At 38.1% G+C, this 17,699-nt stretch overlaps 1 protein-coding gene across 2 annotated transcripts in view; it reads right to left on the bottom strand.

Moving 5' to 3' along the window:
* Positions 1 to 17,699, bottom strand: part of LOC122402964 (polypyrimidine tract-binding protein 2) — a 548,137-nt gene that overhangs the window by 511,111 nt on the left and 19,327 nt on the right. The window contains exon 2 of one of the 2 annotated variants that reach the window (XM_043406200.1): positions 17,513 to 17,537. The exons of the other annotated variant lie outside the window; for it this stretch is intronic. The gene's annotated coding sequence lies outside the window, so the exon portion shown is untranslated. The remainder of the gene's footprint in view (positions 1 to 17,512; positions 17,538 to 17,699) is intronic. 2 annotated transcript variants of the gene reach the window in all.

Consider the following 17,699-nt stretch of genomic DNA (forward strand, 5'->3'; position numbering starts at 1 on the left):
TTTCAAACCATTCTGAAAAAATTATTTTCGGTTGCAGGGGTCGATTACAATCATTTTTGGTCATTACACATTCCCCCGAAATCTTGGGCATTTCGAAGAAAAAAATTCAGTACCGGCGGAACTTTAAACGTTAATAATCTCTTAACGAAGCCTCCATCGACAAATTGGTATTCTTGTATTTTTCCCGATTTTGTCCTCTAGAAGTAGTGCAAGCCTACAGTGCTTCATTAAAATCAAAGTTAGAACGGCTACTACCATAATGGATGTGCGCGCAAGATGTAAATCATCAAAATCTGCAAAACTGTAGGAGGCAATTTTAAAAAATCGCATACCAATGGATTTGGAATAAAATGCTCGTCATTTTTTGTCATTATGAAAATTTCAATAAAATGAAAAATTAAGTTAATAAATTTTTTTTTTGTTATAAACAAATTGTATTTTTTTTAATTTTTTAACACCATGTTATTGTACATAAGAAACCATCAACCTCGCTCATTAACAATTTTTTTGTATGTCTTTCCGTTTTCGAGATAGCCGTTTCGAGCCAAAACTTCAAGGGGTGGTTTCACCCCTTAAACTCGAGTTACCGCAGCTAAAAAAAAATACGTGTCGATTATTTTTGGCTGCTTTATAAGTGTACAAAGTTTCATCAAAATCGAAGCCGGACCGTTCGCGATGGTTCCTTGTAAGAGTGATTCATCACAGTTACAGATGGCGTTAGTTGCTACTTTTGAGTCACTCGTGACTCGATCACATTCATGGTGATCTTTCAGTGATTCAAAGCAGCAGTCGACGGCATCTCTGACGCGGGCCATTTTCGAGCGTCGCGGGCAAAGATGGCCGCCAGGGGGACCGCGAAAATTCAAGTTCGGCGGCCGCGACTCCGGAGACCAGATTGTCTTGCATCAAGGTGCCCCCAGTGTCCGTAAATAAATTGCTTGCTGTTATGGTAAAGCGATGTGTTGTGTAAGCCCCGAGGGTTGATACCGTTTCTGGTTTCTATTGGCAACGCGATATAGGGTTCACGTCGAATCCGCAGTATCCATAACAGCAGCATGATCCTTTCGGGTCTGGTAAACTGAAACCGAGATACGCGAAACCGTATCGCTTTTCCAAATTGAATTTTCCTCGGTGCTTAAACGTTCCTGCCTGGGCTGTTTCGCTCCCAGCGATCGGGCAAGAATCGCAAAAATATTCGTTCGACGCGCGTTCGTCAGCTACCGCGGGTCTGAAATTAGAAGCTGTCCAGGAGCGCGTGGGCGTTCGACGCGGCCACGTATCAGAGAATCCCGGGGCTTTCCCTGTTTTCCTCGTTCAGTTTCGAACGCCACATTCATGGACATTGACTGTATTTTCATAGTATCGATGATTACATTAATGTTAGAACTACCGAATTAGTCGAAATTATTAGTAATTTTTAATGAAAATTCTAAAAAGTATACTCCATTGGATTTTCAAATCTATTCTTTTTCGTGGCCATTTCTTGTGTATAATAAATGAAATTAAATATTGTGCTATTTTTGAGAAAATTATATGGAATTAAATAGAATATTTTTGAAAAATTAAATGCAATTAAATAGTATAATTTTGGCAAAATTATTTGAAATTAAATCATAAAAAATTGAAGATATACAGTAGTGCCCGGATATATGACAGATGGTGGACCCGCCTAAGTGCAATAAGACACGAAATTTGCACAGGTTTCGAGTACTTTTCATTGGATCAATTTAAACTGGACACCGTGTATATGTATGCGTGTAATTGAATGAGAGAGCAAACGAAAATGGTTTTATGAAAATAAAAACAGAAGGAGTGGGGATATTATATGAAAAGCTTTGTTATATATTCGTTTCGCGTTATATGGGGCAAAATGTAACATCCGGCTGTTATGGTTTGATGAATAACGGAACTGTATAAAAATGGAATTTTAGAAGGAAATGAAACAACCGCGCGCACGTTCCGGTTGGTCATGTAATTCGTGCGTTAGCGGAATAAAAGTTCTGCCAGGCCGTGTAAAATTTGAATGAAGTTGCAATATTCAGGTAGCTGGTCGAATATTCTTTTTAGATTATTACGGGGTTTCTGTTTTGCGGTCAGAAGCTCGCTGTTGCTAAAATTCTATTAAAAAGGGGGGAGGCGGAAGCAAAAAGCAGCGCTGTATGGACAATTTTATCATCGAAATTTGCCCATTTCAAACCACGCTTTCTCAGAAGATTTCGAAAGAACCAATAACAGTCGTATATTATAAATAATTCAATACTGATATACAGGGTGTTCTACCAACCCTGGGAAAAATTTTAATGGGAGATTCTAGAAGCCAAAACAAGGCGAAAATCAAGAATATCAATTTCTCGATTGAGGCTTCGTTAAAAAGTTATTAACAAATTAAATTAAAAAATTTCAAATCGCTCTGGAAAAAATATTTTTAGTTCCGGGAGTCGATTACAATCATTTTTGGTGAATAAGCATACCCTCGAATTCCTATCCATTTTCTAGAAAAAAATTCGAAAACGTACAAAATTTTTCGACAAAATTAAAAAATTTCAAATCGTTCTGGAAAAAATATTTCTAGTTCCGGGGGTCGATTACAATCATTTTTGGTGAATAGGCATACCCTCGAAATCCTACCCATTTTCTAGAAAAAAATTCGAGAAGATGTGAAGTTTTTCGACAAAATTAAAAAATTTCAAATCGTTTTGGAAAAAATATTGTTAGTTCCGGGAGTCGATTACAATCATTTTTCGTGAATAGGCATATACTCGAAATCCTATCCATTTTCTAGAAAAAAATTCGAGAAGATGTGAAGTTTTTCGACAAAATTAAAAAATTTCAAATCGTTTTGGAAAAAATATTGTTAGTTCCGGGAGTCGATTACAATCATTTTTCGTGAATAGGCATATCCTCGAAATCCTACCCATTTTCTAGAAAAAAATTCGAGAAGGTACAAAATTTTTCGACAAAATTGAAAAATTTCAAATCGTTCTGGAAAAAATATTTTTAGTTCCGGGGGTCGATTACAATCATTTTTGGTGAACAGGCATATCCTCGAAATCCTACCCATTTTCTAGAAAAAAATTCGAGAAGGTACAAAATTTTTCGACAAAATTAAAAAATTTCAAATCACTCTGGAAAAAAATATTTTTAGTTCTGGGGGTCGATTACAATCATTTTTGGTGAATAGACATACCCCCGAAATCCTACCCATTTTCTAGAAAAAAATTCGAGAAGATGTGAAGTTTTTCGTCAAAATTAAAAAATTTCAAATCGTTCTGGAAAAAATATTGTTAGTTCCGGGGGTCGATTACAATCATTTTTGGTGAATAGGCATATCCTTGAAATCCTACCCATTTTCTAGAAAAAAATTCGAGAAGGTACAAAATTTTTCGACAAAATTCAAAAATTGCAAATCGGTCTGGAAAAAATATTGTTAGTTCCGGGGGTCGATTACAATCATTTTTGGTGAATAGGCATATCCTCGAAATCCTACCCATTTTTTAGAAAAAAATTCGAGAAGGTACAAAATTTTTCGACAAAATTGAAAAATTTCAAATCGTTCTGGAAAAAATATTTTTAGTTCTGGGGGTCGATTACAATCATTTTTGGTGAATAGACATACCCCCGAAATCCTACCCATTTTCTAGAAAAAAATTCGAGAAGATGTGAAGTTTTTCGTCAAAATTAAAAAATTTCAAATCGTTTTGGAAAAAATATTTTTAGTTCCGGAGCTCAATTACAATCATTTTTTGTTAACACATATATCCCCGAATTTCTACGTACTTTCGAGAAAAAAATTCAGAAAGATGTGAAGTTTTTCGACAAAATTAATAACTTTCAAATCGTTTTGGAAAAAATATTTTTAGTTCCGGGGGTCGATTACAATGATTTTTGGTCATTAGACATACTCTCGAAATCCTACCAATTTTCGAGAAAAAAATTCAAAACGAGCGGAACTTTAAACGTTAATAATTTTTTAACAAAGCCTCCATCAACAAATTGATATTCTTGATTTTCGTCTTATTTTGGCCTCTAGAATTTCCTATTAAAATTTTTCCCACGAATGGCCGAATTGTATATTTCCAATCACCATTGAATTTCTAATTATCAATTTTTTAATGTCGAAGCTCTAAATTAACGTAATAATACTATATTAATGTATACAAACACTATGAATACTGTTATTGACCACATAATTGTTTAGTCGTTCATAATCTCGAGGCAATAAGCACACGACCAAAGTGGCGCCACCTACCGGTTTGAAGATCGCGCGGGGATTCCCGTGTCTTTTGTTCGTGTCGAGTCGCGTCGTAATTTCTTACATTAAACTATGCAATACTTAAGGAATAATTAAGTTTTTCAACAATAATTATATTAACATTAGAACTACCAACAATTATAGTTGTAGACTCTTATAAAAAATTACAGTAAATTGTTTATAAATTTATCTTTTTGACCTCTTTGATGGTTTCTAGCGTTAACAAATTTCGATTTGTTAACCTTTTTTGAATTTTACAACGTTCACCGAATGACCCTCGAATTGTAGCTTCCCTGGCGCATAATCAGCATGAAAATCATACCGATGTTAAGTCCCCGCTTGAACTCGCGACTTTTCCTCGCCGCGCGAGAGCATTCTAAGCCCGTCCCGAATTTCTAATAGCAATTATCCCCATGCATTACTCCATACGTCTAATGCAGTTTAGCTTTAGTTTCTATGTCGTTTCCCCGCGTCTGTGTATTGGTTACGCGTGTATACACGAATTTGTGCTCAAAAGCATCGAGTGGTCTGCATAATCCAAAAGCTGGTTCAGATCAAAGCCAAATACTGCGTAATGTATCCTCGATGAATAACTTACGTTCATAGGTGTATATCCAAGTTTTACGTTCTGACGCTTTGTCTCGGTTCAAAAGAAGGTTAGTATTTTTTATTTACCCAGAATAATTACAATAACAAGAATTTGATACAGTAGATTTTTACAATGTTATTAAATTTGTAAATAAATTTTTCAGAACTCGAACATTCAGTCACGAGGTAGCCAAAATTGAAGAAATTCAAATCTCACTGGAAGAGGAATGAAGAGGCAAAAGGGCTCTGTAATGAAGGTGTTAACCAGCGAGGAGATACGAAGGATAACATCGTCGTAAACAATGTGAAACAAATGCTTGCATTCTGCAAAGAGATACGGAGCCATGTCGGGCACGGGTTGGCGGGGTTAAGTTTTGTTTCTCATCGGAAGACACGTACCTTGCGGGCTAATTACGTCGCCGCGCAGACCGCGTACATTTGTATCTATTAGGGGCTAATGTCAACAATAACGCTTCTTAATGCTTCCAAAACTGGGTATTAATCATTCCCATCTCGTCGCTTTAGCGTCAACAATACACGCGGATAAAACGAGTGGAACGAGCAATCTTCGCGTCAGACGCCTTCCACGTTGCTTAACACCTTCAACGATAACATTAATTCCAACTTTTCACGACATTTCGTTCGAAAGTTAAACGAAGTGACAATTTGCCAATAACACGTTTTCTTAGCAGATATTTCTTTCTCGGATACTTGGAAGCGTTCCCAAACCTGGACACGTTTGATAAATTTCGGGGAACATCTTATTTCATGGTTATTTTAGTTTGTGAAGTCACTTTTCTTCTTGAGGTTATTAGATCCAGGTTTGGGGAGAGCTAGACCCAGGCAATTATCTTAGTTTTGTCACAAACTCTTATTGTACCCTCTTAAATTTGGTTACTGGCACTATTGCATCACTTTTCTTGCTGATATCAATAGATTCAGGTTTGGGGAGCATTAGACCCACTCAATCACCTCTGTTTCATCGCAAACTCTTATTGTACCACCTTAAATTTGTTTACTGGCACTATTGCATCAATCATTTTTCTTGATGTCAATAGACCCAGGTTTGGGGTGCGTTAGACCCACTCAATTGTCTAGGTTTCATTGCAAACTCTTATTGTACCCCCTTGAATTTGGTTATTAGCACTATTGCATCAATCACTGTTCTTGTTGATGTCAATAGATCCAGGTTTGGGAAGCATTAGACCCACTCAATCACCTTTATTTCATCGCAAACTGTTATTGTACCCCCTTAAATTTGTTTACTGACACTATTGCATCACTTTTCTTGCTGATGTCAATAGATCCAGGTTTGGGGGGAGCTAGACCCACTCAATTATCTTAGTTTTGTCACAAACTCTTATTGTACCCTCTTAAATTTGGTTACTGGCACTATTGCATCACTTTTCTTGCTGATATCAATAGATTCAGGTTTGGGGAGCACTACACCCACTCAATCACCTCTGTTTCATCGCAAACTCTTATTGTACCCCCTTAAATTTGTTTACTGGCACTATTGCATCAATCATTTTTCTTGATGTCAATAGACCCAGGTTTGGGGAGTCGTAGACCCACTCAATTGTCTAGGTTTCATTGCAAACTCTTATTGTACCCCCTTGAATTTGGTTATTAGCACTATTGCATCAATCACTGTTCTTGTTGATGTCAATAGATCCAGGTTTGGGAAGCATTAGACCCACTCAATCACCTCTGTTTCATCGCAAACTGTTATTGTACCCCCTTAAATTTGTTTACTGACACTATTGCATCACTTTTCTTGCTGATGTCAATAGATCCAGGTTTGGGGAGAGCTAGACCCACTCAATTATCTTAGTTTTGTCACAAACTCTTATTGTACCCTCTTAAATTTGGTTACTGGCACTATTGCATCACTTTTCTTGCTGATATCAATAGATTCAGGTTTGGGGAGCACTACACCCACTCAATCACCTCTGTTTCATCGCAAACTCTTATTGTACCACCTTAAATTTGTTTACTGGCACTATTGCATCAATCATTTTTCTTGATGTCAATAGACCCAGGTTTGGGGAGCGTTAGACCCACTCAATTGTCTAGGTTTCTTTGCAAACTCTTATTGTACCCCCTTGAATTTGGTTATTAGCACTATTGCATCAATCACTGTTCTTGTTGATGTCAATAGATCCAGGTTTGGGAAGCATTAGACCCACTCAATCACCTTTGTTTCATCGCAAACTGTTATTGTACCCCCTTAAATTTGTTTACTGACACTATTGCATCACTTTTCTTGCTGATGTCAATAGATACAGGTTTGGGGAGCGTTAAGCCCACTCAATTGTCTTGGTTTCATCGCAAACTCTTATTGTACCCCCTTAAATTTGGTTACTGGCACTATTGCATCATTCAAAAACCGATTCAGATTCAAATATGTTTTGTTAAGGATACACAGGATCACACAGCTGATCCTACAACGCCTAATTTCTAATTTTCCTTTTACATTTTGGTTTAAATTTAACATTAGAAGTCAGCCAAGTGGAAGGCCTCCCTGATTATCTAATAGATTTGTAGGATCAGTTTGAGGAGTAGGTGTTCGAGTTGCACTGCAGAGATTGTATCAGGTCCAGGAATTTTCATTTCTTTGCTTTCAAGGTCATCCAAAAGTCATGATATACTATTGTATAATATCGTTAAATTCGTCTTCATACGGGCTACAATACTGTTAAGTCAAAACTACAAAAAATGAAGGTGGCCTCAGGGCTGACTATAATAAAAAAAAAATTCGACCTTTTTTTTATTGCAATATATAGCCAATCGAAAACTGACCAGCTTCTGTCTAAAATATTTTTTTCGCAAATTATCGCAAACACTTGAAAAATTGTGAAAAGTGTTATATGGGACGCCCTCTATAGGAATGAAAAAGTTGTCAAGCACTTGCGAGAAAGTCAAGAGCGTCGTAGCCCTCTGGCGGCGAGTACGGGAGGTGTCGCCACAAATTTTTTTAACATTCTATCCTTACGTTGTTGTACTTTTAACACTACTGGAGCTTCCCGTTTATTGAACAAATAATGAAATAAATAAATAAATATAAAATGGTTCAACTGTCCTTGTACGTCCAAAAAAAAAAAATCCATTTAATGCAGTTTGATGTTAACGCATTTCATCGAAAGATTAATTATAAATCGAAAGCGACTGTAAGATGATACAAGGGAGCCATATTACACAAGTTCGTACGAAACGAAACCGAGAAATACGTTCCAGGCACGCGAGGAGCTGCCAAGGAACGTTTCCTCCAGAGGAAGCGCGTGTCAGTCGATTACACTAATTCTAAGAACGGTATAATATGTTATGCGCAACTCCGTCGTGTGAGAATTTGCGCAGTAAATCCTAGGAATTTCACGATCCTATGAACATTGGAGGGGTTCGATTCGTCCCGAACTTTCAGTCGTAAAGACAGGAAATGCACTGAAATTAAAAGAGACATTTCCGGTACGTCGGTACTCCCGCGACTATTTTATTACAATTGCGTTAAATTTGTGATAGGATTCGGGCCAGATTTTCGATGCTTTGACTTTACTGTTAGCCCCGTACAGTCGTAACTTCATAACCGTGAGAGGCTTCTTCACTCGCCTGGGAGCTCGAATAATTTTATTGCAGTTTCGATGGCTTTGCAATGAAATCTGTCGCAAGTTCAACTATTTTGGTCAATTATTGCAGGAGGGTTGAGTTTCTGAAGGATTTTTTCTCGCATTGAGCGAGAAGGGAGGATTCTCTAAAGTTCTCTTTTTAATTTTAATGTTCTTGCAGGTCCAAGACGTTTCTGATGAGGTATATTGGATACTGGATGGTCAGTCGAGGAGCTTAGAATATAGGAATGGAAGAATTATCGAGCACTTGCGAGAGAGACGAGAGCGTAGCCCTCTGGTGGCGAGTACAAGAGGTGTCGCCACAAATTTTCATCGTTGTTACATGAGAATTCCTCCTTAAAACGATGCATTTATGTTTGTTATTTACTCTGATGAATAATTGCTATCAGTCTACAGTTTCTATAGTAAAATATGTAATCTAGAATAGAGGTACAGGAGCGTAAGAGCGCTTGCGAGAAAGACAAGAGCGTAGCCCTCTAGTGGCGAGTACAAGAGGTGTCGCCACAAACTTTTGTTAATTTTTCTGATGAATAATTGCCATCAGTCTACAGTTTCTATAATAAAAAATGTAACAAAAACGAAATCTAGAATAGAGGTATGGAAACGTAAGAGCGTAGCCCTCTAATGGCGAGTACAAGAGGCGTTGCTAAAAACTTTTATTATTCTAATGAACAATTGCTATCGGTTGACAGTTTCTATAGTAAAAAATGTAACAAAAATGTAATCTAGAATAGAGATACAGGAACGCAAAAGCGCTTGCGAGAGACACAAGAGCTTAGCCCTCTAGTGGCGAGTACAAGAGGTGTCGCCACAAATTTTCATCGTTGTTACATGAGAATTGCTCCTTGAAATGATGCATTTATGTTTGTTAGTTATTCTGATGAATAATTGCTATCAGTCTACAATTTCCATAGTAAAAAATGTAATCTAAAATAGAGGTACAGGAGCGTAAGAGCGCTTGCGAAAGAGACAAGAGCGTAGCCCTCTAGTGGCGAGTACAAGAGGTGTCGCCACAAACTTTTGTTAATTTTTCTGATGAATAATTGCCATCAGTCTACAGTTTCTATAATAAAAAATGTAACAAAAACGAAATCTAGAATAGAGGTATGGAAACGTAAGAGCTTAGCCGTCTAATGGCGAGTACAAGAGGCGTTGCTAAAAACTTTTATTATTCTAATGAACAATTGCTATCAGTTGACAGTTTCTATAGTAAAAAATGTAACAAAAATGTAATCTAGAATAGAGATACAGGAACGCAAAAGCGCTTGCGAGAGACACAAGAGCGTAGCCCTCTAGTGGCGAGTACAAGAGGTGTCGCCACAAACTTTTGTTAATTTTTCTGATGAATAATTGCCATCAGTCTACAGTTTCTATAATAAAAAATGTAACAAAAACGAAATCTAGAATAGAGGTATGGAAACGTAAGAGCGTAGCCCTCTAATGGCGAGTACAAGAGGCGTTGCTAAAAACTTTTATTATTCTAATGAACAATTGCTATCGGTTGACAGTTTCTATAGTAAAAAATGTAACAAAAATGTAATCTAGAATAGAGATACAGGAACGCAAAAGCGCTTGCGAGAGACACAAGAGCGTAGCCCTCTAGTGGCGAGTACAAGAGGTGTCGCCACAAATTTTCATCGTTGTTACATGAGAATTGCTCCTTGAAATGATGCATTTATGTTTGTTAGTTATTCTGATGAATAATTGCTATCAGTCTACAATTTCCATAGTAAAAAATGTAATCTAGAATAGAGGTACAGGAGCGTAAGAGCGCTTGCGAAAGAGACAAGAGCGTAGCCCTCTAGTGGCGAGTACAAGAGGTGTCGCCACAAACTTTTGTTAATTTTTCTGATGAATAATTGCCATCAGTCTACAGTTTCTATAATAAAAAATGTAACAAAAACGAAATCTAGAATAGAGGTATGGAAACGTAAGAGCTTAGCCGTCTAATGGCGAGTACAAGAGGCGTTGCTAAAAACTTTTATTATTCTAATGAACAATTGCTATCAGTTGACAGTTTCTATAGTAAAAAATGTAACAAAAATGTAATCTAGAATAGAGATACAGGAACGCAAAAGCGCTTGCGAGAGACACAAGAGCGTAGCCCTCTAGTGGCGAGTACAAGAGGTGTCGCCACAAATTTTCATCGTTGTTACATGAGAATTGCTCCTTGAAATGATGCATTTATGTTTGTTAGTTATTCTGATGAATAATTGCTATCAGTCTACAGTTTCTATAGTAAAATATGTAATCTGAAATAGAGGTACAGGAGCGTAAGAGCGCTTGCGAGAAAGACAAGAGCGTAGTCCTCTAGTGGCAACTACAAGAGGTGTCGCCGCAAACTTTTGTTATTCCAATGAACAATTGCCATCATTCTACAGTTTCTATAATAAAAAATGTAACAAAAACGAAATCTAGAATCGAGGTGGGAGCGTAATACTGTTAATTGCGTGAATTCGATTAAGGCTGCGTCGTAAAATCGTAGAAGCATTAACGACAACGGTAGGCTGTTCCATTAGCTCCGTATCTCATTAACTCCGTAGCCTCGTAAAGCGTTTAAAAATTCAAGATGCTCGTGTGTCGGAGGCATCGTCAACCTTAGCACTCGCGATGCTTTTTCGGAAAAGAAATAATTTGATGTTCGATACCGGAGTGCAACGTAGACTCCGGTGGCGTGGCGTCTAACGAAGTATTTATAGCTTCCGTGTCGCAGCGGCGACTAGAGCGTTAATTAATATGTTAACGAAGAAGGTGCGACTCTTTGAGCTTGTAAAATCCGTATAAACAGTCGCGATTCCCGGCAGGCAGTTCGCCCCTCTGATGAAAACCGTATCCCTTCTGCGATCGATGGAAAGCGATGCAATTTTAAGTCGATTGCACGAGGATCAAATTAGGTTTGAGCGGAGGTCGCGATAGAACCTTCGATGTATGATAGAATCTACAGGCTACTGAAGGCAAAATAACTTGGTTTTTTATATACACCTTTAGGATACACTTTTTAAATTAACTGAGCAATTGTATAGGTTAGGTTATGTAAGTTAAATAGGTTAAGTTATGTAATTTAAGTAGGTTAGGTTATGTAATTTGGGTAGGTTAGGTTGTGCAATTGAGATACGTTTCAAATATTTTAAATAAAAAGTATTCACAGAGCAATCAATTTCAACAAAAATTATATCGAGCTTTGTTTATTACAAAAACTGCATTTCTTAGAAATTTCAAGAACAAATTTGATTTAAAATAGCAAGTTATTTTTAGTGAAATTTGTTCCTGAGATTTCTAAGAATATATATGAATTTTTTGTAATATAGAACATATTTCAAGTATTTGCACGTATCTCAACGTCGTTTATAGACCTAACCAATAAGAATGGTATCTCGAAGCAATCTCATAAATTCACCAAAAGATACCCAACGATATGAAAGCCTGACTAGAAATGTACTTGCAGAATAATGGCGATCACTTTGGAACTGGAGCACAAGCACGATCGTTACGGACTATAAATCAAGATGGATCTGTTCTTTGAATACGAGCAAGAAACAAAAGGTTCTGCGAGCCTCAGAAGGCAACACTGACTATAAATCAACGCTTAATCATCGAACCGTATAATATTTATGCATATTTTAATTGTTAATTGAATCCGAAGAAGCGAGAAAGGGATCAAATTCAAAGCATCGTTTCCTATTAAACTCATCGTCGGTCCATGGATGGTGCACGTCTCTTTTTTTTTTTTTAAGATGACTTTCATTTTCCGCAACAGCGAATCCACCCTCTCGATCCTCCTCGACAAATAACCATGGCTGCTGGGTCATAGCAAAGGGTAATTTTGCGCCAAGATTGTTTGTGCACCGCTAAAAGTGGCGTTCAGAGACAACGGGAAGACGTGCCCGTGAAAGACGGGCAGAATTAGTCGTTGGAAGTTTGCGACCTGTTAGCTTATCTAAGACACTTCTTGCGCTTTTAATGCCCGACGAGTCCTTTGTACCCTAATTTTACGCTTCTGAAAACAGCTAATGGGCATCTGACAAATTTCCATAAATCCGGTGGAAATCCCAAACGTCGTGAAAGCTCCTGGAAAATTCGTAGATCCCTGCGATTCGAAACGAGAGAATCTGTAAATGGGGATCCTTCGAACAAGATGACTGACTAGGAAGAACAACGCCTTAACGATTTTGGTAAAACTATATTACATTATAGGGGTGAGATGTTCAATCATTTTTGAAATATTAATCACCAAAATTTCATTATTATATATTGTAGAAATATAATTTTAATGCATTAACTGTCAGGTACTACAATAGCGTGGTGGTAAAGTACAAGGCTTCCACCCGGCGGGCCCGAGTTCGATTCCCCATTAAGACAGAAGTTTTTTCTCTCAATTTAAATAAGTTTTAATTATGAAATTCATACATAAAAATGATAATTGAGTCTTAAATAAAATATAAATAATAGTATTTAAATTATAATAATAATATAAAGTATGAAAAATATAAAAATTTGGTATTGATATAATCTGGTGAAATTGTCCATCCACAGTAGCTAAAAACAAAGGCAGCAGATATGAAAAAAAAAAATAGAAAAAACAATACAACAATAACAATAAGTAATACCAATATAATATAATAAAAAAACAATTATAAACAAACAAGTCACTATAAGACAAGAGTAGTTCCATGAAGGATGAGAGTTTACACGCCATAGTGGTAAAATTGACACTTGATTATTTGTGTATAATAATGAAATTTGAATCATTAATATTCAAAAAATTATTGAGTCTCCATTAATGTTATAAGTACGTATGAACAGTCTAAACGCTTCAGAATTAATTTACATTTACTGCAACCACCAATATGCTTCGTAATATATCGCAAGTAACCATATTAAGTACTTCTATCTCATTTCACGTATCCTTTTCAATACAGAGCGATGAATGCAACCCCCTGTTATCTATCGCGCTGTAAATCCAGTTCTCTCGACAAAACCATCCAATTCCGGATTGCGAGGGACTCGGAATAACGAGCAGGATGACGAGTACCATTGAAAAAACACGATCGCTGGGTGAAAAAAAGGAAGTCCCGTGGTAACGGAAAGCACATTGAAATTCCCCAAGACGGTAACGAAATCTCTGTCGCGGGCTTAAACTTTTTTAGAATTGGCTTCCATTGCCTTCGTGGCTGAAAACGTTTGACGGTCGTTTTTATCGTCGAACAGCGGCCAAACGTCGGTTCGTCGGGCTTATCTCCGGATGACAAAGGTTCCGACAATTATTGAATCCATTGCGAGGCAAAACCCCCGGCGGATGCCCGTATAACGGAGTCTATGATTGGCTGGCGACAAGGGAAAAGTCGGGGCAGAAAGGGGGGGGGGGGCGATGCGGAGCTGCTGGCTCGAGTATCGTCGCATGAAAAGTTGAAATCGTCGGACGTTGTTTGTCTCGAGGACATGCGCCCTCGTTAGGCGGGCAAATATGCGACAAAAGACTTTGAGAAGAGCGAACAAGACGGATGGGCCTTAATAATGTAAAATATTATAATTGTATAGAAGCTCGCGGAAGGAAGGGTTCTCGAAGGTAAACAAACGATGGGAACACGTTCGAGGAAGATGGCGCCTTTTAAGGACTCCCGTAATCCGCTTCTAACAAGCTCCCCAAAGATTAATCAAACGACCTAACGCTTGGGAAGCTTCAGACGTACCATACAATTCGAATTAATTCCCAAATGTCTCTGTTCCAGGTTCTTCCAGTTCAATCCCACTTGGAACAATCCCGATTCAACATCAATTTTGTTGCAAAATAGTCGATAACTGCTATACCAATGGGAGGATCTGGAAGTAGAACAAAAGGGGAAGTCCCAATGTAACTGGTAGACCCTTACAAGGCATCAGAGAGCAAGCAGGTGTAGAAAGACTGAGTTGTACAAGGTATATAATAGTTTATTGTTAAGTTGCATAGTTTATATTGTTCTAAAGTATATAACAGTTTTATGCTTTTTATCGTAGCAGAGGTTAATCAAACGACCTGACGGTTGGGGTCAGGTTTTTGGGAAGCTTCCATGGGATTCGATTCAGTTTCCAAATGTCTTCCGGTTCAATCCTACCCCGTAGTCGTTCACATACAATATTCCAAGATCGCATCTCATGTTTTAGGATACAACATTCCGTAAGGGTTTCTACTTACTGTATCTCTACATTCATGCATGTACATTATGCATAGGACCACCCTAGATCACATCAGCGTCCTATGCGGCACGGCGGACATTAAAAGGAGCTGGCCAGTCTTCATGAAAGATTCAGACTGAGCTCGAAATGCGCATACGCGAATCTTACCCGTGACCGCGGAACATGCAAAACAACCCGGTACCTCTGGCTGCCTCCGACTGCTAATTAACCGCTTAATTATATTTCGGCCAAGGGAATGTTCGCTGCGCGCCTTTGTGCAGTCTCGTTGGAGCTCGCGTTCGTTATTTTTCTATGACCCGTAATGGCTGGTTAACGTGGAGAAACCTGGCGCGATGGTTCATTGGGAAATATTGTTAAACGAGCCACATTCTACCAAAAACCATTTCCAAACATTGATTTCTCAACCTTCACCGTATGGTCTTATTGACTACCTATCGTTTGTTACTAGTTTTGTGTTACTAGCACATTGAAAAACTTCTAGAATGCTCTAGAATGCTTTAGCATTCACCATAGACTCCCATACAATTATTTCTCATCGCTATGACCAAATTTTGTCAAGGTTAGGGTTTCCCCACGCTTGAGAAATGTAGAACAGTGTCTGAAACGTTGTTTGCTTATCAATAACCATTTTGGAATAGAACTGGTTGAATTTATTCCATCATTTTGTGAGAAATATGCATCTCTCGAACGATCAATGCACGATCGATATCGTTAGGTCCTGGCCTGCGTGTACCGCGCATGCGTGGACGAGTGAGTGAGAAAGACTCGAAGTAGTTACAACAAGATGGCTGACGGAGCACGCGTGTTATTTATCGTGAAAAATATTGTTGGTTATTCATTATAAAGTGATTCGTGGTTCAACTATCGATTCCAAATCCTGAGTTACTAGCACATTGAAAAACTTCTAGAATGCTCTAGAATGCTCTAGCATTCGCCATAGACTCCCATACAATTATTTCTCATCGCTATGACCAAATTTTGTCAAGGTTAGGGTTTCCCCACGCTTGAGAAATGTAGAACAGTGTCTGAAACGTTGTTTGCTTATCAATAACCATTTTGGAATAGAACTGATTGAATTTATTCCATCATTTTGTGAGAAATATGCATCTCTCGAACGATCAATGCACGATCGATATCGGTAGGTCCTGGCCTGCGTGTACCGCGCATGCGTGGACGAGTGAGTGAGAAAGACGCGAAGTAGTTACAACAAGATGGCTGACGGAAGCACGCGTGTTATTTATCGTGAAAAATATTGTTGGTTATTCGTTGTAAAGTGATTCGTGGTTCAACTATCGATTTTAAATCCTGATCCTGATTCGCCTCAGTATGATTTCGATACGTTTAAGTGTCGTTATACGTGCAACAAGTGCATTAGTCGGATTCTTGTACAAGCTAACCTGCTGGCCAGCGTCTCAGAAACCAGTCGCGTATGCGTATTAAATTTGCAAGTATACTTGCGATTTGTACACAATTTCTTACGAAGAAAATTATTTTTTTCAGATGCATTCACGGCTCTTAATAAACAGGGACCTTCTGTGATAAATTCGAATAATCGGTAAGAAAAATACGCTAAACATTACGTGGAATTTTATTATTTCGTGTACAAGTGTAACTATCGTTTCGAGTACGACAAATTATGAAACTCTAAATGAGATGCAACGATTTCGCTACAATTTCGTCAATTTAGTGTTTGAGTTAGTTAGAACCCCGTAAATCGAGCCAAATCTCTCCCCAAACAGACCTATCGTTTGTTCCCCGTTTTGGAGATCGTCGAAATAAATCATCGCGATCGCGTGATCGAACGATCCCCAAACTCTGTACGTTCGCAATGTGAGCCAATAATTGTTTCTATAAAGCACGATTGTCGATACTGCTGTTATCAGCGTCATCACTATCATCTTCTTCGAAGGCATCGTGAGGCGTCGCCGTCGTGTCTGATGCACTAATGACTATTGTTGTGTATTGTGGGGAGAGATCATCCCCTAGCATGGATGTGACCCCACTAGCAACCCAACCTAAGCTGACCTAAATTATCTGGCCATACACAGGTCTACACGGTTGTTCGAAGATGGACGTATGTCCGTTAAGCTTCTCGTGTTCCCTGCTGGTCTGTTTCACTTGCCCGACAGGAAGTGGAGATCGGCTTTCGACGATCGATGAGCAAACTGAATGCACCGGCTGCTCGACTTTAATGAACAACGAAAGTTTCGTGAACGTTTCGCGACTATTCCTACTGTTCACCGAGCATCGTCGTATTTATGCTATACAGGGTGTTCGGTTTTGGGAAAAATTTTAATGGGGGATTCTAGGGGCCAAAATAAGACGAAAATCAAGAATAGTAATTTTTTAATTGAGGCTTCGTTAAAAAGTTATGAACGTTTAAAGTTGAAGTGTGCAGCGCGCGCGGTTCCCGTTTCACACTTCAACTTTAAACGTTAATAACTTTTTAACGAAGCCTCAATTTAAAAATTAGTATTCTTGATTTTCGTCTTATTTTGGTCTCTAGAATCATCCCCCTTAAAATTTTTTCCAGAGGTGGCCAAACAGTAAATTTATCAAGAGTCCAAATTCAAACTTTTTGTCGCAAATAAACAATTCGAAACAGATGTTGGAAATGTATAGAAATGAACCATGAATAGTCGTAGACCGCTATAGTCTTGAACGAGACTGGTAAATATGAGGGTTTTCATTTTTCTAATTTTTTAAGAGTAATAATTTAAATAAAAAGGTAACCAAATCTAAAAGGTAGAATGACGAGTAGGGGGGGGACGATTACAATGAAGACAGTGGCAGAGAAATGAAAAGAGACAGAGCAAAGTAGAAAGGGCTAGAGTTTAAGCTAACACAAAATTTGTAAATGTAGAGGAACTCGTACCTTTTGTCCGCTGTGCAGAGTATCTCTGTAAAGTAAAACAGAAAAGAGAAGAGTTAGAAAAAACGTACACATAAATACGATAGATATAAGGTGAAAAGCAGGTGGAAAGTGGATGAAGATACAATGGTCGATTGGGAGAGACGATTATTGTTCGGGAACATAATATTGAGCACAAATGCGAGAGAAA

This window comes from Colletes gigas, unplaced genomic scaffold (genome assembly GCF_013123115.1).
Source record: "Colletes gigas isolate AHSC1104 unplaced genomic scaffold, ASM1312311v1 Colletes_gigas_Sc00042, whole genome shotgun sequence".
Classification (NCBI taxonomy): Eukaryota; Metazoa; Arthropoda; class Insecta; order Hymenoptera; family Colletidae; genus Colletes; species Colletes gigas.